At 34.8% G+C, this 24690-nt stretch overlaps 1 protein-coding gene across 3 annotated transcripts in view; it reads right to left on the reverse strand.

Annotated features, from left to right (window-relative positions):
• Window positions 1-24690, reverse strand: part of CSMD3 (CUB and Sushi multiple domains 3) — a 1084122-nt gene that overhangs the window by 485682 nt on the left and 573750 nt on the right. The gene's annotated exons all lie outside the window — the stretch shown is intronic.

The raw sequence follows: 24690 nt of genomic DNA on the forward strand, positions 1-24690 counted from the left end.
AACTCTGTGAAGATCTGCCTATTTGGTGTTCCTTGATTTTCTTCTCTTTGCTGTTCTATAGAGTTATGGTTAACTCTATAATATTGTTAATTCAACGTTGTGTATTTATCTCCCCTGCTGGGTTATGAGATAGAAACTGTACTGTCTTACAGTTTATATTTTTAGTGTAGTGCTTGACTACAGTAAACTCTATTGAATAGGCAAATGAATAAATGAATGAGCATATTTTAGTCAGTGAAGAATGGAAGGAAATCCCTGGACCCATGCCAGCAACTAGTTCCCTGACAGAAATTAGAGGTTTTTCATCTAACAAGCTCATAGAAATAGCTGAATCACTTTTGCAAAAATTTACTTTCACATTTTAATTGTTTTCTCTTTAAAATGTTTTGAAAATACTTTAGTATTGTTAAATATTTACCTCGTGCTCACTTTTAGAAAGGTTAAGGTAAGCATCAATGGAACTAAAAATCTAGGGGCGAGATAAGACTTGAAGTAAGGCAGAAATAATTAATTGGATGAACCACTGGGCAGCTTTCTGTATCTAGCACAATTTGCTTGAAGGGAAGGCATATGCAAATGTAGATACAAGAAAACACTGCATATAAAAGGGCATATTATTTCTGGAAACTTCTGAGAACTTGACAGGATACCAAATTTAGTAATAGGTGGAGAAGCAAGCATTTAATTAGCACCATTTATGACATACTCCCTCTCTGGAAGATTTTTGGAATTACCTAAACTAGAGCTTCATCTCTTTAAGGCTTTAGTCTTTTGTTACAAATGCTGAAGCTTTTCAGAGGTAATATATTGATTACTTATTGATGTTTGACACTTGAGATGAGATCAGGCGTGTTCAGGGTGCCATGGCCATAGACAAGTGCTGGACACTGTAAAGTGATCCATAGCTAAAGGCAGATTTTCTTGAAAGGTAAAGGATAGAACTTGACACAGAAATTTTAAAGGGAAAAGTGCTATGACAGGTTAACGTAAGTCCTGGCTTGCCCTGGACAGTTTAAGTTTATGCCTATGGTGTCACTGTTGTTATTAATAGCATCCCATATCATTCTCAGAAGTGCTCTGGTTTGAACAATAAACTACACTGTCACCTCAACAATGAGGCAAAAGAAAAATGGGAGTGATGAGATACATAATAAAGCTGCTGGATGTGCCAAAACCAAATATAGACTTCATAACGAGTGACCCTGATTCCTTAGGACTAATTCCTACTATTCTAAAGGAAGCTTTAGCTGTATATCTCATTTATGCAGTTAAGGAATACGATAACAATGAAGAAAAACCTTTCTTGACCTTTTCCAAGTAGTGAGTTTATGAATCCATTACTATAGCTTATATTTCCACCCATGCAGATCTTTACTGCAGATTAAAACATTTAGTGTCTGAAGTAGATTATTTATTAATGTAAATTATTGTATAAACTCATCTCCTATTCTTAGAACTATGATTGCATTCTGATGATACTGTGATAGCTAGATGAAAAACAGTCTTGATCAGTAATGAACATGTAAGTGTACAGTGATATAACCTGACCTTGGTTTATAAATTGTGGTATCACTGCTGCAGATGAATGTTGAGGGGAGGGGAGATTAGCCCAGGGTTCCATAAGTGCTTATGTCAGTCTGGCATTTTTGAAGTAGAAAGTCTACTAATATTTAAAATGACTAACCATCCATTTTATACATTTGAAGTTTGCATCTCAAAGACTGATTAAATAATTCTTCCAAGTAGTGGATCAAAAGATGCAGATGTTTGCATCCAATTATTCAGGGAAGTCCTTGGTATGTAAGTGTTCAGTAAAAATCTTCACATAACAAAGCAATACCCATAATACAAAATTATTCACCAATGAGCTGACCACTTATATGATTATTATTATGCAAGAATTCCAATAATTTAACACTAGTGAATAGCTTCTTTAGTGCAAAATTTTTGGAAAGTAAATTTTGTAAGTCTTGCAAAATAATAACACACTAGGTACTTCAGAAGAGACATATTTGAATTTCAGCTTTGAGAGGCCCTTGAGAAAAGTGGGAAACCATTAAATAGTTTTTCTCAAAAATGGCTCTCATTGTGATCACACTGTGCAAGTCAAATGTGAAGTGAAGGATATTTTATTGCACTTAATATTATTTTTCAAAAAAAAAAGTCCAAAAGAACAAGCCAGCATTTGACTCATTCTTTGTGTATTTTAGCAATCCCACTTCTGAGTATCTATCCAACAGAATTGTAACTAGGATCTTTAAGAGATATACGCATTCCCATGTTCATTGCAGCATTATTTACAATAGCCAAGATATGGAATCAACCATAAATGTCCATTAATGGATTCATGGATAAAGAAAATGTGGTATATACATACAATGGAATAAAAAAGAAGAAAATCCTGCCATATATGACATCCTGGGTGAACTTTTAGAACATTTTGCTAAGTGAAATAAGCCAGTCTCAGAAGGACTAACAGGATATGATTCCACTTATATGAGGCATCTAAAATAAGCTCATAGAAGCAGAAAGTAGCACGGTGGCTGCCAGGGCTGGGGTGGGGATGGGGGATGGTAAGTTGCTGTTCAACAGGTTTAAAGTTTCAGTTATGCAAGATGAGTAAGTTTTAGAGATCTGCTGTGCAACACTGTGCTTATAGTTGACAGTGCTGGACACTTTTTGTCAAGAGTACATCTCATGTTATCTGTCTATAATTTTAAAAAAAGGAGGCAAAAAAAGATTATTTGAGTAATTCAGGCAATTTAGGTAGAGTACACGAGTTGTAATGGGTTGAGGAATGAATGGAAATTAAAATGAAAGAAGCCGGTGAAAATTTTTAAAGATATTTGTGAAATAAGAGAAAATTGATGAAGGGTGGTCTCATAAGAAATGAAAAGCAATGGAATCAACAGGCTTGACAAAAACAGGTATAATTTCCTCTGAGATAGTGGAAAAAAAAAGACCTTTAAGATGACATATGTTTCTGTTTTCAAGAGGTTCAGGTATAAGACAGATTGTGTTACCACTTAATTTCCTACCTTTACCCCATCCATACCCATCTGCCACATAATATACATATAATTTAGTGCATATATACTAAAGCTGATATAGAGTTGATTGAAGAGGACTCAGATTTCTGGTAAAATTCTTTTAAAATTATAAAATAGTGTAGTAACACTTTCATATTGAAATTATTTTTGCATAGGCGTATAATGCAACATTTCATTATTAGTGCCTCCTTTTCTGTTATCCCCAGAGTCCAAAAATGTCTGACAGGTTATTCTAAATGCAAATAGGATATACACAAAATACATCTGTTCAGGAAATCGATGCTTAAGTTACTTGATTAGAGTTTAGCCCTTATGCTAGGTAGAAAGTTTTAAGGCTTTTTTCTTCCCATGAGAGGGAAGTCTGTACAATGGGTTGAAAGTACAGTTTGGATATTGTATTTTAAGAAATAGATATTTTTTCTTGCCTATCACTTAACTGTGTAACACTTCAGAAATTTAACCGATGAGAAAAGTTATTTACTAACTGGTACAAAGACAATTGTTCGATTTTACTATACCCAAGTTCAGGGAATAGAAACATGATCCATATTCTACTCTTGAGGAGTTAAAAAAAAGTGTATAACCTATAGCTATACTAGATCATAGAGTAACATTAATAGCACTAACTGGTATTTTATTACCATTTTCCCTCCTCATACATAACAGATTCAATAGCAAGGAAATGAAAATGAAGGCTAACTACTTATGAAGATTGCATAGTTTTCCTGCAGAGAATGTGAACAGCCTGGCCTGCTTAGTGGATGTGTGACCTGTGCAATCACACTGGGCCCCACTCTCAGAAAAGCCTCACTTTCGGTTTAATGCTTTTTTTTTCTTCTGCCATCTTGAAATTCTTAATTATTTTGAACAAGAGATCCAACATTTTCATTTTGCACTGGGCCTGGCAAAACATGCACCTGGTGCTACTGGACATAAAGGCATATTTAGTACATATTCATATAAGTGCCTGTGTGTACACATGTACATGTACTTGTGTGTGAGTGCTTATGTGTACATGTGGTTGGAAAAAAGAACAAAAACTATGCTGAAAATAACGGCAAACCAAATCTTAATACACAAAAGCAAATAAACTTGCAGTAGAAAATAGTTTAAAAGTTCTTCATATTGTTAAGGATATGGCAAAGTTATTAAAGCTTAAACTCTCCCAGAAAAAAAAAAAAAACACATAGTGACAATTATTTTCAAAGGAGGAGAGCTGGATATAGAATTTCTTAATGACTAGTTTTAATTCATACAAAGATTACTTCGGTCTTAGTGAAGAATCACTTTGATTTCTAAATAAAGCTATGTATTGAGTCACTTTTCAATAAGGAAACAAAGTAATAAACATCTCAATCACTGGGATTAATATTTTCTTGTGACTGTGTATATACACAGAAAAACTTCAAAGAATCCTTTTGGAAATATCAGAATGGATATTTTAATTTTTTGTGAAAATTTAGTTAAACTGCAGTGACATCTCTCCCATATATAATTTTAAATCATTTTGATCCATACTACTTAGTGAGTGTAACTAAAGAGTACATTTTTATAAGTAGCAATACTTTAAACTGATTCATTTGGAATTATTCCTATGGATTTATATTTAAGAGGCAAAAACTTTTTACTGTAGTAACTAATGTGAGAAATTGATGGATGTGATGCAGTTTAAAACAAAATATAAAAAATAATGATATGAATAAGAAGAATATTTATATAGTATCTTTCAGTGTATATGATGCTTTCATCCATATTGACTATCTCATTTAATTCTAACAAGCTTCCTTGTCTTTTCCATTTACAGAAGGGGAAACTGAAGTATGTTTCAGAGAGAATAAAGGACTTATCAATGCCACCAAACCTGTAAATGGTAGTGCCAGAATGCTTTCTGTTATGCCATACATAATAAAACATCATTGCCATTATTACTGATAAGCTTATCCATGTAAAGAATCTACTGTTAGTAAGTTTAAAATTCAGTTTAAAAATGAAATTAGGTTGGATAATAAAAATCTTCTCTTAATGATAACTCACTTCACACATAAGAGTATTTTGGACTGTGCACCTATGCCATGATTATTTATTTATGTTTTCTATATTCTAAGCAACAGGCTAGATATTTTTGCATTTATTGTCTGATAGCAAAAATAAACTAATTACTTACATTTTAGAAACCCTAAAGAAATATACTATCTAAATCTCCTCAACTGATTTTTGTCTTATTTTAAAACAAGATTAATATGCTTACATTTTTAGAGAATTTACAAGATTCAAGAGAAGCAACTTGAAGGATGATTAGGTAGAGGAAGAGGAATGAAAAGGTGTTGAAATTAACAATTTCCCCTTTTCAAATATCATGTGGTTTCTTTTTGATTTTTAGAAAAATGTAAAATCATGAAGGCTCTTTGGTAGTGTGAAACTTCATTTAATATTTAAAATGTACATTGGACTTTAAAAAATGTATTTCTTTAAAAGGAAAATAAACTGTCTTTACCATATGCTTTTTCTCCAGAATGCTTGCATTATATAAATAAAAATCACTGTGATAAATATTTGGTTCAATTTTGTATACCTCCTGGAATATGCCAAGTAAAACAATTACCTGCCCCTTATGCCATGATATTTCATTACAAACAAATGATTAAACAAGATAATATAAATAGATATACAAGTAAGCAAATATTATATAACTGCTAAGTAAAATCATTTCCTGAAAAGAATCTTAAATATATGAAATGGTCTTTTAGGCAATGTTATTATATACAGCAGACTAAATTTATCTTTATGAAAAGATTTTCATTTTAAAGAAGAGAACTAAAAAGAAATGAGCATTTAAAAAATCTGTTTCAGGGCTTCCCTGGTGGCGCAGTGGTTAAGAATCTGCCTGCCAATGCAGAGGACACGGGTTTGAGCCCCTGGTCCGGGAAGATCCCACATGCTGCAGAGCAACTAAGCCCATGTGCCACAACTACTGAGCCTGCGCTCTAGAGCCTGTGAGCCGCAGCTGCTGAGCCTGTGTCCCACAACTACTGAAGCCCATGCGCCTAGAGCCTGTGCTCCACAATAAGAGAAGCCACCACAATGAGAAACCCACGCACCGCGGCAAGGAGTGGCCCCCGCTCTCCACAACTGGAGGGAGGCCGGGTGCAGCAACGAAGACCCAATGTAGCCAAAAATAAATAAATAAAATAAAAAATCTGTTTCAGATGTACTTTTAGAAATTTCAGCGTGTTGAACATACTGCAGCAATTTGTCCACACTACAAACAGCTGTCTTTGTTATGTTGAAAGATTATTGCTGAAGGAATATTATTGACAGCCTAAACTGAATCTAAGAATTTCTAAATCAGAAGGAAGTTTATGAATATCATCAGTCTTTGAAGAATAATGCTTTACACACAATACATAATTCCCATGTCATTTTTGGATATATTAATGCATATATATTATTATAGTACAATTCAAGCTAAGTAATTTATTTCTAATTTTTAACTCATTTCTTTAAGTGAAGAACACTGGAGGAAAGTTTCTTGTTACTAAAATACAGTGTTTATCATTCAGTAAATACATTCACAAATTTAAAATACCTATCTTGATTCAATTACTGTAATTATAAAAGTCATGACAGTAAGTCATAATTTCACATGGAGAATTAAAAGGGAGAATAGAACTGTCTTTAGTATAGGAATTATGTTTTCATTACTCTGTCCTATTTATTTAGTTGGTTACTTGTTTTTAATTACCAAATAAAATGACTTTGGGCATAGATGATATGATAAAGCCTCACAGAATTGGGTGATTTAAAGGGTGAAGAGTAGTCAGCCAAATTAGAATAAAGACACATTTCCAAGTGCAGACAGCATCACAAACACAAGGACAGACACAGGAATGGGTAAGGTGTAGTGCAGGAAAGGTATGCAGGCAGGTCTGGCTAGAGAAAATGGTTCAGGGAGCCACACTGAGGAGCCTGGATTTATCCTGGGCACATTATGAAGTTATTCAAGGTTTTCAAGCAGGTAAATGACCTGGCCACATCTCTGATTTAGAAATATAGCTCTGAAAATGGTGTGCATTGGGGAATGAAAGGAGGATGCAGTACATACAGTAGCTGGAGCAAAAGTGAGCACAGCTTTATAAAGCCGAGCCTGATCAGCTGTTGCAGAACATATGTGGAACAAATTGATAAATTGTAAATTGGCTTAATTTGTTAGTAGGCTTGTGTTTCTTTAAAAGGAAGAAAATAGTCTCAATCATATGCCATACATTCCAATTATAATACACAACAATATGTTTATGCATTTTTTCCCTAAAAGGTAAGATTTGTATAATACTGATTTTGATCTTTTTAATACTATATAATTTATTACACTTGGCTATGATTTTTTTCAAAATCATCATGGATACACAGGAATGCTTGGGAAATAAGAACTTTAGCCAACACATTGCTTTCATAGTAATAAACCTTTCTTGAATATGAGATTGTATAATTAATGAAGTTAATATAAAATGAATATGTGTAGATATCCAAATAAAAACTGACTAATGTCAATTCCAGGTTTTCCTTTTGTATTTTGAAGTTGTTTTAATTTTTTACAGACTTCAAATATTTTTATATTCTACTGAAAAACTTCATAGTCCTTAAGAAATACACTAATAATAATTAATAAACAAAATGACTCTAGATAAGGTAGGGCATTTATTTTATGACTTCTGAGAACATGCTTAGCTCCTAAATCACAAAAGGAAGATGAGAAAGAAATAAGAACTAAAGGAAAATTTTGCTAATTTTTTCCTTAATAACCATTTTGCTTTTCATAGGGAAAATAAATCAATGTGTGGTGATATGGTCACTTGGTTTTCAGTGTTTATTCCCACAAATTTCTAATTTACCTTTTCAGTGCAGCAGGATCCAGAAAGGTAAAAACTATATTTACCAGGTTCCCTGGCAGCTGTAATTCTGTATGCTAATTACATTATACCAATTATATGTATTGTGAGATATCTGGCAGAAGGAAAATACCAATCTACTGATGCTTTTGACTGATTTTTTTCTGCTGACAAGTAAAGGCTTTAGAGATGTGCACTGCCCGCCGCCCCCACCTCCCAGCATTTTTACAGCAATCACTTCTCAAGCTTTATGGGTGCTGAAAAAGCAACTCCAATGGAAGAAGCTTCCCAGTCTTGGCTATCTGGTCACTCACTTTAGTTACAGTGATATGTCTTTGTCCTTAGGGTTTTCAGAGGATGCTGCTTAATTTGCTTTCCTCTTGATTGTGGTGGAGTTTATAGTAGCTACCCGTGTAGAATTCCAGCACTCTTTCCTGGAGAACCATATCCAGCCAGCTCCTCCTCAAACCTGTTTCCAGGCATACCTCGGAGATAATGTAGGTTCGTTTCCACCAAACACCACAATAAAGAAAGTCACCTTTTTTTTTTGCTTCCCAGTGAATATAAAGGTTATGTTTATACTATACTTCAGTCTATTAAATGTGCAATAGCATTATGTCTAAAAAATTTACACATTTTAATTAAAAGTACTTTATTGCTAAAAAATGCTAACCATAATATTTGCTGGTGGAGAGTCTTGCCTTGAATTTGACGGCTGCTGACAGATCAGGGTGGTGGTTGCTGATGGTTGGAGTGGCTGTGGCCATTTCTTAAAATAAGACAACAATAAAGTTTTCTGCATCGATTGACTCATCTTTTCACCAATGACTTCTCTGTAGCATATGATGCTGTTTGATAGCATTTTGCCCAGAGAACTTCTTTCAAAAATTGTGTCACTTCTCTCAAACCCTGCTGCTGCTTTATCAACTAAGTTGATGTAATATTTGAAATCCATTACTGTCATTTCAAGAATCTTCACAGCATCTTTACCAGGAGTAGATTCCATCTCAAGAAAGACTTTCTTTGTTCATCCATAAGAAGCAACTTCTCATTTGTTAAAGCATATCATGAAATTGGAGCAATTCAGTCCCACCTTCAGGCTCCTCTTCTAATACTAGTTCTCTTGCTATTTTCACCATATCTGCAGTGACTTCTTCCACTGAAGTTCTGAAATTCTTAAAGTCCTCCATGAGAGTTGGAATCAACTTATTCCAAACTCCTGTTAATGGTGATGTTTTGCTCTTCCCATGAATCACATACATTTTTCATATTGTAAATATTATATTTCTTTCACACACAAAGTTGTATGAGATATTTACTAGTTTTAATACGTATCCACAGGATTAATACTCATATGGAGTATAACATGGAAAAGTGTGGAACTAAAGAAATAAGTCCGCTCTCACTCCCTCTTCTGAGAGAACATGGAAAAGTGCGGAACTCAAGAAATAATTCCGCTCTCACTCCCTCTTCCGAGAGAACTGGAATCACAACTAACTTTTGAGCAATCATCAACAGAAGACACTGGAACTCACCAAAACAGATACCCCACATCCAAAGACAAAGGAGAAGCCACAATGAGATGGTAGGACAGGCGCAATCACAATAAAATCAAATCCCATAACTGCTGGGTGGGTGACTCACAAACTGGAGAACACTTATACCACAGAAGTCAACCCACTGCAGTGAAGGTTCTGAGCCCCACATCAGGCGTCCCAACCTGAGGGTCCGGCAATGGGAGGAGGAATTCCTAGAGAATCAGACTTTGAAGACTAGTAGGATTTGATTGCAGGACATCAACAGGACTGAGGGAAACACAGACTCCATTCATGGAGGGCACACACAAAGTAGTGTGTGCATTGGGACCCAGGGGAAGGAGTAGTGACCCCACAGGAGACTGAACCAGACCTACCTGCTAGTGTTGGGGGGTCACCTGCAGAGGCAGGGGATGGCTGTGGCTCACTGTGAGGAGGAGGAGACTGGCAACAGAAGTTCTGGAAGTACTCCTTGGCGTGAGCCCTCCCAGAGTCTACCATTAGCCCCACCAACAGCCCAGGTAGGCTGCAGTGTTGGGCTGCCTCAGGCAAAACAATCAACAGGGAGGGAACCCAGCAGCACCCATCAGCAGACAAGTGGATTAAAGTTTTACTGAGCTCTGCCCACCGGAGCAACAGCCAGCTCTACCCAACACCAGTCCCTCCCATCAGGAAACTTGCACAAGCCTCTTAGCCTCATCCACAAGAGGACAGACAGCAGAAGCAAGAAGAAATACAATCCTGCAGCCTGTGGAATAAAAACCACATTCACCGAAAGACAAAATGAAAATGCACAGGGCTATATACCAGATGAAAGAACAATATAAACCCCCAGAAAAACAACTAAATGAAGTGGAGATAGGCAACATTCCAGAAAAAGAATTCAGAACAATGATAGTGAAGATGATGCAGGACCTTGGAAAAAGAATGGAGGCAAAGATCGAAAAGATGCAAGAAATGTTTAACAAAGGTCTAGAAGAATTAAAGAACAAACAGAGATGAACAATACAATAATTGAAATGAAAAATACATGAGAAGGAATCAATAACAGAATAACTGAGGCAGAAGAACAGATAAGTGACCTGGAAGAGAGAATGGTGGAATTCACAGCTGCAGAACACAATAAAGACAAAAGAATGAAAAGAAATGAAGACAGCCTAAGAGACCGCTGGGACAATGTTAAACACAACAACATTCACATTATAGGGGTCCCAGAAGGAGAAGAGAGAGAGAAAGGACCCGAGAAAATATTTGAAGAGATTATACTGGAAAACTTCCCTAACATGGGAAAGGAAATAGCCACCCAAGTCCAGGAAGCAAAGAGAGTCCCATACAGGATAAACCCAAGGAGAAACATGATGAGACACATAGTAATCAAATTGGCAAAAATTAAAGAAAAATTATTGAAAGCAGCAAGGGAAAAATGACAAATAACATACAAGGGAACTCCCATAAGGTTAACAGCTGATGTCTAGCAGAAACTCTACAAGCCAGAAGGGAGTGGCATGACATATTTAAAGTGATGAAACGGAATAACCTACAACCAAGATTACTCTACCTGGCAAGGATCTCATTCAGATTCGATGTAAAATCAAAAGCTTTACAGACAAGCCAAAGCTAAGAGAATTGAGCACCACCAAACCAGCTCTACAACAAATGCTAAAGGAACTTCTTTAAGTGGGAAAAACAAGAGAAGAAAAGGACCTACAAAAACAAACGCAAACCAATTAAGAAAATGGTAATAAGAACATACATATCGATAATTACCTTAAACGTGAATGGATTAAATGCTCCAAACCAAAAGACAGAGGCTCGCTGAATGGATACAAAAACGAGACCCATATATATGTTGTCTACCAGAGACCCACTTCAGACCTAGGGACACATTCAGACTGAAAGTGAGGGGATGGAAAGAGATATTCCATGCAAATGGAAATCAAAATATAGCTGGAGTAGCAATACTCATATCAGAAAAAATAGACTTTAAAATAAAGAATGTTACAAGAGACAAGGAAGGACACCACATAATGATCAAGGTGTCAATCCAAGAAGAAGATATAACAATTATAAATATATATGCACCCAACATAGGAGCACCTCAATACATATGGTAACTGCTAACATTTATAAAAGGGGAAATCGACATTAACACAATAATAGTGGGGGACTTTAACACCACACTTACACCAATGGACAGATAATCCGAAACAGAAAATTAATAAGGAAACACAAGCTTTAAATGACACAAGAGACCAGATAGATTTAATTGATATCTATAGGACATTGCATCCCAAATGAGCAGATTACACATTCTTCTCAAGTGCACACGGAACATTCTCCAGGATAGATTATATTTTGGGTCACAGATCAAGGCTCAGTAAATTTAAGAAAAATGAAATCATATCAAGCATCTTTTCTGACTAAAACACTATGAGATTAGAAATCAATTACAGGGAAAACAATATAAAAAACAGAAACACATGGAAGCTAAACAATACGTTACTAAAAAACCAAGAGATCACTGAAGAAATAAAAGAGGAAATAAAAAAATACCTAGAGACAATATGTTACTAAATAAGCAAGAGATCACTGAAGAAATCAAAGAGGAAATCAAAAAATACCTAGAGACGAATGACAATGAAAACACAATGATCCAAAACCTATGGGATGCAACAAAAGCAGTTCCAAGAGGGAAGTTTATAGCTATACAAACCTACCTCAAGAAACAAGAACAATCTCAAATAAACAATCTAACCTTACACCTAAAAGAACTAGAGAAAGAAGAACAAACAAAACCCAAAGTTAGCAGAAGGGAAGAAATCATAAATATAAGAGAAGAAATGAATGAAATAGAAACAAAGAAAACAATAGCAAAGATCAATAAAACTAAAAGCTGGTTCTTTGAGAAGATAAACAAAATTGATAAACCATTAGCCAGACTCATCAAGAAAAAGAGGGAGAGGACTCAAATCAATAAAATTAGAAATGAAAAAGGAGAAATTACAACAGACACCACAGAAATACAAAGCATCCTAAGAGACTACTACAAGCAACTCTATGCCAATAAAATGGACAACCTGGAAGAAATGGACACATTCTTAGAAAGGTATAACCTTCCAAGACTGAACCAGGAAGAAATGAACAGACCAATCACAAGCAATGAAATTGAAACTGTGATTTAAAATCTTCCAACAAACCAAAGTCCAGGACCAGATGGCTTCACAGGTGAAATTCTATCAATCATTTAGAAAAGAGCTAACACCCAGACTTCTCAAACTCTTCCAAAAAATTGCAGAGGAAGGAACACTCTCAAACTCATTCTATGAGGCTACCATCACTCTGATACCAAAACCAGACAAAGATACTACAAAAAAAGAAAATTACAGACCAATATCACTGATGAATATAAATGCAAAAATTCTCAACAAAATACTAGCAAACAGAATCCAACAACACATTAAAAGGATCATACACCATGATCAATTGGGATTTATCACAGGGATGCAAGGATTCTTCAATATATGCAAATCAATCAATGTGACACACCATATTAACAAATTGAAGAAGAAAAACCACATGATCATCTCAATAGATGCAGAAAAAGCTTTTGACAAAATTCAACACCCATTTATGATAAAAACTCTCCTGAAAGTAAGCAGAGAGGGAACCTACCTCAACATAATAAAGGCTATATACGACAAACCCACAGCAAGCGTCATTCTCAATGGTGAAAAACTGAAAGCATTTCCTCTAAGATCAGGAACAAGACAAGGACGTCCACTCTCACCACTATTATTCAACATAGTTTTGGAATTCCTAGCCACAGCAATCAGAGAAGAAAAAGAAATAAAAGGAATACAAATTGGAAAAGGAGAAGTAAAACTGTCACTCTTTACAGATGACATGATACTATACATAGAGAATCCTAAAGATGCCAGCAGAAAACTCCTAGAGCTAATCAATGAATTTGATAAAGTTGCAGGATACAAAATTAATGCACAGAAATCTCTTGCATTCCTATACACTAATGATGAAAAATCTGAAAGAGAAATTAAGGAAACACTCCCATTTACCACCACAACAAAAAGAATAAAATACCTAGTAATAAACCTACCTTAGGAGACAAAAGACCTGTATGCAGAAAATTATAAGACACTGATGAAAGAAATTAAAGATTATACAAACAGATGGAGAGATATACCATGTTCTTGGATTGGAAGAATCAATATTGTGAAAATGACTATACTACCCAAAGCAAGCTACAGATTCAATGCAATCCCTATCAAATTACCAATGGCATATTTTACAGAACAAGAACAAACAATCTTAAAATTTGTATGGAGACACAAAAGACCCCGAATAGCCAAAGCAGTCTTGAGGGGAAAAAAACGGAGCTGGAGGAATCAGACTCCCTGACTTCAGACTATATTACAAAGCTACAGTAATCAAGACAATATGGTACTGGCACAAAAACAGAAATATAGATCAATGGAACAGGACAGAAAGCCCAGAGGTAAACCCACACACACCTATGGTCAACTAATCTATGACAAAGGAGGCAAGGATATACAATGGAGAAAAGACAGTCTCTTCAATAAGTGGTGCTGGGAAATCTGGACAGCTACATGTAAAAGAATGAAATTAGAACACTCCCTAACACCATACACAAAAATAAACTCAAAATGGATTAGAGACCTAAATATAAGGCTGGCCACTATAAAACTCTTAGTGGAAAACATAGAAAGAACACTCTTTGACATAAATCACAGCAAAATCTTTCTTGATCCACCTCCCAGAGAAATGGAAATAAAAACAAAAATAAACAAATGGGACCTAATGAAACTTCAAAACTTTTCCAAAGCAAAGGAAATTACAAACAAGCTGAAAAGACAAGCCACAGAATGGCAGAAAATATTTGCAAATGAATCAATGGACAAAGGATTAATCTCCAAAATATATAAACAGCTCATGCAGCTCAATATTAAAAAAAACACACAACCCAATCCAAAAATGGGCAGAAGACCTAAATAGACATTTCTCCAAAGAAGACATACAGATGGCCAAAAAGCACATGAAAAGCTTCTCAACTTCACTAATCATTAGAGAAATGCAAATCAAAACTACAATGAGGTATCACCTCACACCAGTTAGGATGGGCATCATCAGAAAATCTACAAACAACAAATGCTGGAGAGGGTGTGGAGAAAAGGGAACCCTCTTGCACTGTTGGTGGGAATGTAAATTGATACAGACACTATGGAGAACAGTATGGAGGTTCCTCAAAACACTAAAAATAGAATTACCATATGACCCAATAATCCCACTCCTGGGCATATACCCAGAGAAAACCATGATTCAAAAAGACACACGCACCCCAATGTTCATTGCAGCACTATTTACAATAGCCAGGTCATGGCAGCAACCTAAATGCACATCGACCGACAAATGGATAAGAAGATGTGGTAAATATATACAATGGAATATTACTCAGCCATAAAAAGGATCAAAATTGTGTCATTTATAGAGACACAGATGAATCTAGAGACTGTCATACCGAGTGAAGTAAGTCAGAAATAGAAAAACAAATATCATTAACGCGTATATGTGGAATCTAGAAAAATGGTACAGATGAACCAGTTTGAAGGGCAGAAATTGAGACACAAATGTAGAGAACAAACGTACGAACACCAAGGGGGGAAAGCGGCAGGGGTGGTGGTGGTGGTGGTGTAATGAATTGGGTTATTGGGATTGACATGTATACACGGATGTGTATAAAACGTATGACTAATAAGAACCTGCTGTATAAAAAAATAAAATAAAATTCAAGGGAAAAAAAAGAAATAAGTCTATCTGAAAACAAAAGCACACATTTCTTAGGATTTAAAAATTTTGCACATAATAAGGTTGCACAGAAATTACTGGCTGTTTTTATAAACAGAATGAGGTATTAGTTAATCTCTAAAGATGAGTGCAAAGAGGAAAAACCATACACACAAAAAAATGCATAAATTCATACTAAGACCTAGAGCACCAACAATTAAGAAAGAAATGTGAAAAAATGTATAAAACAGCTATGATTTCACTACTACAAAATTATTAGCCAGGGATGAAATCATTAGCCACTTAACAATCTCTTGGCAATATTAAGTTTTCAACTTTCTTTCAGTCTAAATGTCTATGAGCAATACAATCACTTCCTTTACTCCAATTCTTCTGCATGGTTCTGTGGTAAATATTCAACCATACCTTTTTGAAGCTTTCAGTAGAAATTAACCAAGATACTGCTTGCTATACTTTGCTGAACGACTCAATTATACAGTTTGACATACATTTTGCAACCCGAGTCAGAGATGCTACAGAGCACGCAATTTTAAATTAGCAAAGGTTTCACTCAAAAAAAAAGCATTCAAGTTCACACAATTTAAATCTACAATAACTTTTAAAATTTAACCTTTAAATATTTATCGGCAAACTCATTCTTTCCTTGGTAATAAAACTGGTCATGTTAATAAGTCCAAGGGCAGGTAGAGAAAAAAGACCAGGCAGAATTATAATCTTTTCTTAAAGAACCTGCCTAATCAGGGAATTTAATAATTAGCTATTCCTCTACTAACTGAATGTTGCTGAATTTGTCAAAAACAATTTAAATATATTTAATAGCTTTGTCAAATTAAGTGAAATCATGCACTTGTCAAAATAGTTCACAAAAAATTGGTTCTGCATCAAAGATCCTGAAGAAGAGTCAACTAGTTTGGTTTAATGAGAACAGAAAAAGGACTAAATACTGTCCTGAACAGTCAGTGTATGTAGTAACCATGTTTCCTCTTTGTTGAGTGGCAGTCCTACAGTGCGTGCTAGATCCATGGAATCTATTTTCAGTCTGTACTGTATGTCGATTCGTGGCAGTGTCAAAACCACTAAAAGAAAACATTTTCTCCATACCTTCAAGCATGTCATCAAACAACCCACCTCCAAAAGAAAACTCCTGGAAATGGTGCCTTAGTCTACTGGAACCATCCTGGCATGTCTGGAAGTGATCTGCAAAACACTTCTTGGACCGAGTGTTTTGGTTTTGACCAAAAAAAACAAAGTCTTTAAATAAGTCATCAAAATTGAAGTTAAATGACTGCTCAGAAGGACTTCTACTAGTTCTTTGTCCTTTACCATTAGTAAGAGCACTATGTCCAAGTGTATCATATTCTTTTCGTCTATTAGCATCTGAGAGTGTTTCATATGCTTCTTCAATCTCTCTGAATTTTGCTTCAGCATCAGGTCTCTTATTTTTATCAGGATGGCACTTCATGGCCAACTTGTGAAAGGCCGTCTTGATTTGGCACTCTGATGCTGACTTTGGCACACCTAAGATACCATAGTAACTTTCTGAGGTCAAAATTAATTCGGTTACCGTTAAAATGCAGGTTTCAAAGATGAAAACTGACTGGGGAGTATTCATTTCTAATATCCTGACCCTGGCACCCTACGCACATGTGGAAAACTATTGTTGCTGCTCAGCCCGGCGTCACTTCCAGCCCCAACCCCTGAAAGGGCAGCGCTGAAGACCACAAATGTTTTTAATGGCATCTAGAATGATGAATCCTTTCCAGAAGGTTTTCAATTTACATTCCCCAGATCCATCAGATGAATCACTATTTATGGCAGCTATAGCCTTTTCAAATGTATTTCTTAAATAATAAGACTTGAAAGTCAAAATTACTCCTTGATCCATGGGTTGCAGAATGGATGCTGTGTTAGCAGACATGAAAACTACATTCATCTTGTTGTACACCTCCATCAGAGCTCTTGGGTGACCAGGTCCATTGCCAATGAACAGTAGTATTTTTAAAGGAACTTTTTTTTTTTTTTTTTCTCAACAGTGAGATTGAAAATATTCAGCAATCCATGTTGTAAGTAGATGTACTATTTTTAGGCTCTGTCGTTCCATTCATAGAGCACACGCTGAGTAGATTTAGCATAATTCTTAAGAGCCCTGGGATTTTCAGAATGGTAAATCAGCACTGGCTTTAAGTCACCAGCTGCATTTACCCCTAACAAGAGAGTCAGCCTGTCCTTTGAAGCTTTGAAGCCAGGCGTTGACTTCTCCACTCTAGCTATGAAAGTCATAGACAGCATCTTCTTCCAATATAAGGCTGTTTTGTCTGTACTGAAAATCTGTTATTTAGTGTAGCCACCTTCACTGATTATCTTAGATAGATCTTCTAAATTACCTGCTGCAGCTTCTGCATCAGTACTTGCTGCTTCACCTTGCACTTTTATGTTACGGAGACGGCTTCTTTCCGTAAACCTCATGAACAGCCTCTGCTAACTTCAAACTTTTCTTCTGCAGCTTCTTTACCTCTCTCAGCCTTCACAGACTTGAAGAAAGTTAGGGCCCTGTTCTGGATTAGGTTTGGGCTTAAGAGAATGTTGTGACTGGTTTGAACTCCTCTCCAGAGCACTAAAACCTGCTCCATTACCAGCAATAACGTTGTTTCACTTTCCTTATCATTTGGGTATTCACTGGAGTAACACTTTTAACTATCTTCTAGAACCTTTCTTTTGCATTCACAACTTGGCTAACTGGTGCAAGAGGCCTAGCTTTTGGCCTGTCGTGACCTTCTATAGCCTTCTCAGTAAGCTTAATCATTTCTAGCTTTTGATTTAAAATGAGAGACTGTCACTCTTCCTTTCACGTTAACACTTAGAGGCCATTGCAGGGTTATTAGTTGGCCTAATTTCAATATTTTATTCTCAAGGGTCTATAATTTGTATGCATGTATACTTTCTTTATTTTCTTTTCTTAAGTAAGTTGCCTAAAAATTTTATCATTTGTTCTCTTACCTTTTAAACTTCTTGTTTTAACAATTCAGCTTCCATTCTCAACTTAGCAGTGAAGCCTATGATAAATGAATAAATCCACAAGTGCATTTCACACAGCTTCTTAAACAGTTTTTCCATAATGCAACTAAAAGCAGTGCTCTTTGACAATAGTCATGTTTTTGATCATATACATATCAATCAATAATATATAATAATAAGATAATACTTATTTTTTCTCAAGAATTATGCTATGTTTTATGTGTGTTACCTCATTACCTATAAAATAAATCTTATATGTTACCCAGTCTTAAAGCTGAAGAAAAATTGAGGTTTATGTTGATCTTTTCCAAAATCACACAGCTAGTAGAGTTGAATCAAGAATTAGGATGTGCTATATACAATGGAATATTACTCAGCCATAAAAAGAAATGAAATTGAGTTATCTGTAGTGTGGTGGATGGACCTAGAGTCTGTCATACAGAGTGAAGTAAGTCAGAAAGAGAAAAACAAATACTGTATGCTAACGCATATTTATGGAATCTGAAAAAAGAAAATGGTACTGATGAACCTAGTGGCAGGGCAGGAATAAAGACGGAGACATAGAGAATGGACTTGAGGACATGGGGTGGGGAGGGGGAAGCTGGGGTGAAGTGAGAGTAGCAGCGACTTATATACACTACCAAATGTAAAATAGTTAGTGGGAAGCAACAGCATAGCACAGGGAGATCAGCTTGCTGCTTTGTGACAACCTGGAGGGGTGGGATAGGGAGCGTGGGAGGGAGGCTCAAGAGGCAGGGGATATGGGGATATATGTATGCCTCTGGCTGATTCACTTCGTTGTACAACAGAAACTAACACAGTATTGTGAAGCAATTATACTCCAATAAAGATCTATTAAAAAAAAAAAGAATTCAGATGTGCGGCTTGACTACGTAGCCCATGCTTTCAAGCAATACTACTGTCCTTGGCTACACTGCCCCTTTTAATGTGTTACATACAGTAACTCAATTTTCTGTTCTTTGTAGTAATATTTTATAAATAAATAGGAATTAAATGACAAAACATATTCAGTCTTCTTTGTTAATTGTAAGTATTGCAATTAAAATAAAATATATTAGCTTCATAAGAGAATAGAAAAAGAATGCTGTCCCTTTAGGAGGAAAGTATTTCCAACTGTTTACCATTTTAAGGAAACTAATTAAATATTCAATAGGCTGAATGCTATTAGATGGAAGATTGAATATTCCTTTGCAATCTAAGTGTGGCCAGAGGCACTGTGAACAGTTTAAAGAATAAAATCTCTAGCCTGAGTAACTGAAATGTGCTTTTTACAATTCAGGAGAGACACACATCAGAACCGATATGCTTATCAAATATAACATCATTAGGTCATAATGATGAAGAATGAAGAGCGACAGAAATTTCAGGCTTCTGGATTTTTCTCCTGGAAAAATCCTATTTTCCTGGATGAAATTATATTTTAAGACAATACATAAAAAGAAAAAAAAATCTGTGGCATATGTAGTCAGATAATGTTTTAATTTATGGTTTATTATATGTATACAACTATTTTACAAGCATGTATCTAACTTTCAACTGAAAAGCTGAATAGTAGCTAACTGCAGAAATAAGTTCACTTTCACTGGTATTAAATTAATTTAATGATCTTCCCTTGATTAAATAGACAAGCAGAATTCTAAAAATTTATTTCTCAGTTGTCAGGTCCAAGAACAAATTCTTAGACTAGTTTTATAATTTTATCAGATAAAATCTTGAATGTTAATCCTGGATATCCCCATTCAACTCCAACTTTTTAAAGAAAAGGAAATTAAGATCCAGACTATTGAGTTTGCCAGGAAATTATTCATTCAATGAGTATTTATTGACTACCTATTATAAGTAAGTTAGACACTCTTATATGTTACGAGACAAATTCCCAGCCCCTGTTGAACATAATTTCTAATGGATAACAACTGGATTAATGGCAGAACTGAGGTAGACTACACTTTACACTTTTTTACTAAAAAGAAATGGAAAAATTCCTTTGAAATAGCTGGAAGTTTGCTTTGAAAAAAGTTAGAATTTTAAAGTTAATCATTAAGGAAACAATAAATTAACTGAATAGTGTAAAATATTTTGTTAAAATGTACGGGGCTTCATACTGAAACCAAACAGTACATTCTGGATGGGCTTTTGATAAGTCATGATTTTTTATTTATCACACAGTTGTTAGCAAAATGTCTAAAATGAATTGTTTTATTATTTATATTTTCAGCAAAATTGCCTTTTTCTTCTAATTTGCAGATAAAAATAACATAAATATGCTACAATAAAGCAACCAGAACAGAATTAAATATATGTTGGAAATTGTGAATTGAAGGGCATATCTGTTTCCACTATCAATTTTTGTAAGATGAATAAATATTAGTTATATTACCATGCCATCTAAACTAAAGAGCAATACAAATATCATGTTGGTTACAGAGGACGGTATCATATACAATCCTCTTTGAGATTGATTCTGCAGAAATTTATTGCAAATAAAGAAAGAGATAAAAAGAATTAACCTCAATCCAAAATCTGTACTAGAAAGTGGTGGCCCTCACTCTCCTCCAGTTCTGTTCCCTTGGATAAAGGTCCTAAAGATTTTTGGAAGAAATAGTAAAAATAACAATAATAACAAAAGACTCTTTAGAAGTTAGAATTAGTTTTGGGGACAAAAGAAACACACTAGTATTAATTTTATTCAATAAATAAATATTATTGTGTAGCACTGTAGCCTACGTGGTAGTGGGACAGCAATATGCCTCAGTAGCTAAAACTGGGGAGGTGGGGAGTGGGTATTGAGTGGCTTTATATATGAAGTTTCATGTTGTCTTTGATTCAAACATGAGAATGGATGGTCTATTTGTGGATCTATTAAAAACTCAGTCCTTGCCAAGAATTTTCTTTCTACCAAAAGAAAACTAAAATCTTTCTCTGATAGTCACAGAGAAGTACTATAGAATGCTACACCAAGATTAGAATATACTCAGGGCGGAGGGTTAACTAATAAGTTACTGTGCATCAAAACCAGAAAGGAATGAAAATACCCAGCGATAATTATTCATAAACAATTTATAAGTATGTTGAATGAAAAAAAACCTCCTGACAGTACAATTCATAAAGAGGATACTAAAAATGAGCTTTCTGCAAGCACACAAGGAGGTACACAGAGGATGGTCTATGTTACAAAAACAACAAAATCCAGTCATGGCACAAGACAGCCTTATATGATGTTAAAAAGGGAATGTGTAATTGTTAAGTTTGCCAGAAATCATAATAAAAAGAAAAATAATTACCTTTTGAGTACCTAATTGTTTGATTTTTTTTTCAATTCTATAATTTTATTGACTATCATGTAACACATGATTCTTGGTGCTGGGAATAACAAATCAAAAAGACTGAAATCCCGGCTTTACATATTCACATGGGAGGAGAAAGTTTATACACAAATAAGTGAAACATAATTTCTTGATGGTAATAAGTTCTGTGAAGTAAAACAATGCAGGAAATGAGAGAGCATAGGTGCTTTGTTTATGACAGTAAAATTTTTAACAGTGAGAGTACGTGAAATATAAGCATATATGCAGGTTGAGAGAAGAGTAAGTATAAATCCTTAAGGTATGTAGGTGCTTGGCATATTCACGTAACAATAAAAAGGCCACTGTGGCTGAAATAGAATGATCCAAGGGTAGTGTAGTATGAGATGAGGTAAGAGAGCCAATGACAGGGTTTACATGCTATTGTGTTAAGCAACTTGATTTTTTCTATTGCAAAAGCAAGTTTTTTTTAAAAAAAATGTTCTATTCACAGAAGACCAGTAAAAGTAGTAGCTCTTATTGTTTAAAAAGAAAAGATTATTCTGATGTTTACTAAAAATATTCTATCTTTCTGAACTCATACACACAATTATGCCTGTAACCTGTCTCTCCATTCTTATTTAAAAACTCTAGTACTCTGGATAAAAATTACTGACTTGAAATATAAGCCCATCAATTAAGTCTCTTAATCTGTGTATGAGGTGTTAAGATATTCACATGTAATTTTAATTTTCTTTTCTACTTGCAAATGTTCTTTGGCTTTTTTTTTTTAACATCTTTATTGGGGTATAATTGCTTTACAATGGTGTGTTAGTTTCTGCTTTATAACAAAGTGAATCAGTTATACATATACATATGTTCCCATATCTCTTCCCTCTTGCGTCTCCCTCCCTCCCACCCTCCCTAGGGTTTTATTTTTTAATTACAAAATATCTATTCAAAATATTATATCCCTCCAAACTAAGTAGTTTCTTTTCTTGTCTTTTTTCCAGTCAAAAGGAAATCTTGCTTCAAATCACAATCATTTGTAACCTATGGGCAGTAATGATGTGGGTCTATATTATCCTGGATAATTATTTTACATCTTCTGTTACTGGCCTTACAAAGTCACAAGTGGTAACCTTATTTCCTACTTCACTGAGAAATCCAAATCAATCAAAAAGAAAATTTTACAGACTCTCATCATTCTATTTACCCACCTACCATCTCCTATCCTCTTGAGCACTAGATCATCTATGTTTTCTCCTAATCAAGAACATCATTCCAGCGATTCTCCTTTCTCTACCACATCATAATTTTTTTCACTCTCTAGTTCATACCCAACAGGGTTAAAAAATGCTAGTGTTTCTCTGAACTTTAAAACAATACTTCTCTTGATTTTGTGTCCCCCACCAACTACTACTCCATTTCTCTAGTCTTTTTTGCAGTCAGTCTTCTGAAAAGAACAGTCAAAAATCCATGTCTCCAACTCCTCACCTCTCGCTCTCTCTTAAAACCACTCTAATCAACCTCTTCCCCAACAACTCCATAAAAGCTGCTGTTGTAATAAACACCAATATCTTTCATCTTATAAAATTCAATGATAAATTCTTAGTCCTTCTCTCATTACCTATCATGCAATATAATCCTACTGGTTATACACACTTCTCTTTGATATACTTTCTTCATTGGCTTTCAAGGCATTGTTCTCTTTTTTTTTTTTTTTTTTTTTGTTCCCATTAGGAGGAGACAAAGAAAAGAAAGAGGGTAGGGTAAGTGAGTGATATTCTAATTTTTTTTTTTTCCCCCAGAGAGTCTATATATATATATATATATATAATCTAAAAATATATAAAATAATAGAGGTGTATATTTATTTATCTAGAATTGTTGAGGTAACAGCACCCAGAAAACTGAAAATAAAAATAGATTTAAAATGTTCCCTGTGGGGTAAGAAGGAGAGATTAGTACTCTTTTTATCATAAGCTCGTCAGTTCTTGCAACCATGTGTACTTATTCCTTGATTTTTTTTCCTTGATAAAAATGTTTTAAAATAAGTTTTTAAGTACCATATGTAATTAAAAAAACTAAAAATGTCTATACACTTATTTCAGTTGGAAAATGGAGTGGCTAAGATGAGAAGTAAAGCACATTAATTTCATAGTTTTCATTGCTGGTGTCAAAAGTTACTACATAACTGATAAATCAACAAGTAGAGGTGTAGGTTTAGGGATAAAGTTATGGTGGTAAGTGGTATTAAAAATAAAAATATTAAATGAAAAACCTGTTACTTTGGGGCAAAGGTTTGGAGATGAATGGGAGCCACAGATATTGGGTTGGCCAGAAAGTTCGTTCAGGTTTTTTCCCACGTTATAGAAAAACCTGAACGAACTTTCTGGCCAACCCAATATTTTCTTCTGTTTAATGTTATTTTAAAAATATCTTTATTTTTTAATATAAAAGCATGTATTGCTTTTATAATTAAAATAATTCAGTTTTACAAAGAAAGACTAAGTAAAATTTAAAGTAATACATTTATAGGAGAAATGTATCTCTTTTACTATTTCTGCAAAGGATGAACATAATTGTATTCCAGGGCAATGGCTGATACTTAGGCAATGCTGTTAAATAAAGTTGAATTAAATTGGGGGAAAAAAGGCCTCATTATAAACATGTGAAAAAAAGTGGTGTGCAGAAACAGCTCAAGAGCCTCTATGCACCAGGAACTCTTCCTGAATGTATAACATCGTTTAAATGATTCTATAAATGACCTGTTAGTGGAAAGAACATTAAGGAAGTATTAGAGGAGATCTATATAGAATGGGAGCAGAGCGAATAAACTGCTGTTAGGAGTTACCGTAGGAAATGCCTATACACACCTTACACCTTGTCAACTTATGTAGTACCAGCAAAGAGTTTGTTCACCCCCAATACATAAGAAGTTTTAAAGACACTGAGACTTAAGAGTTCCACTCACTATCCCAACTTTCTTTGTGCTTACAAATCATCTAGTTTTTAATTGACTAAATTGCCTTTGTCTGTGGTCCTTATGAAGGAAAAA

This window comes from Aethalodelphis obliquidens, unplaced genomic scaffold (assembly GCF_003676395.1).
Source record: "Aethalodelphis obliquidens isolate GAN/ISIS:26980383/991018 unplaced genomic scaffold, ASM367639v1 scaffold79, whole genome shotgun sequence".
NCBI classification, from domain to species: Eukaryota; Metazoa; Chordata; class Mammalia; order Artiodactyla; family Delphinidae; genus Aethalodelphis; species Aethalodelphis obliquidens.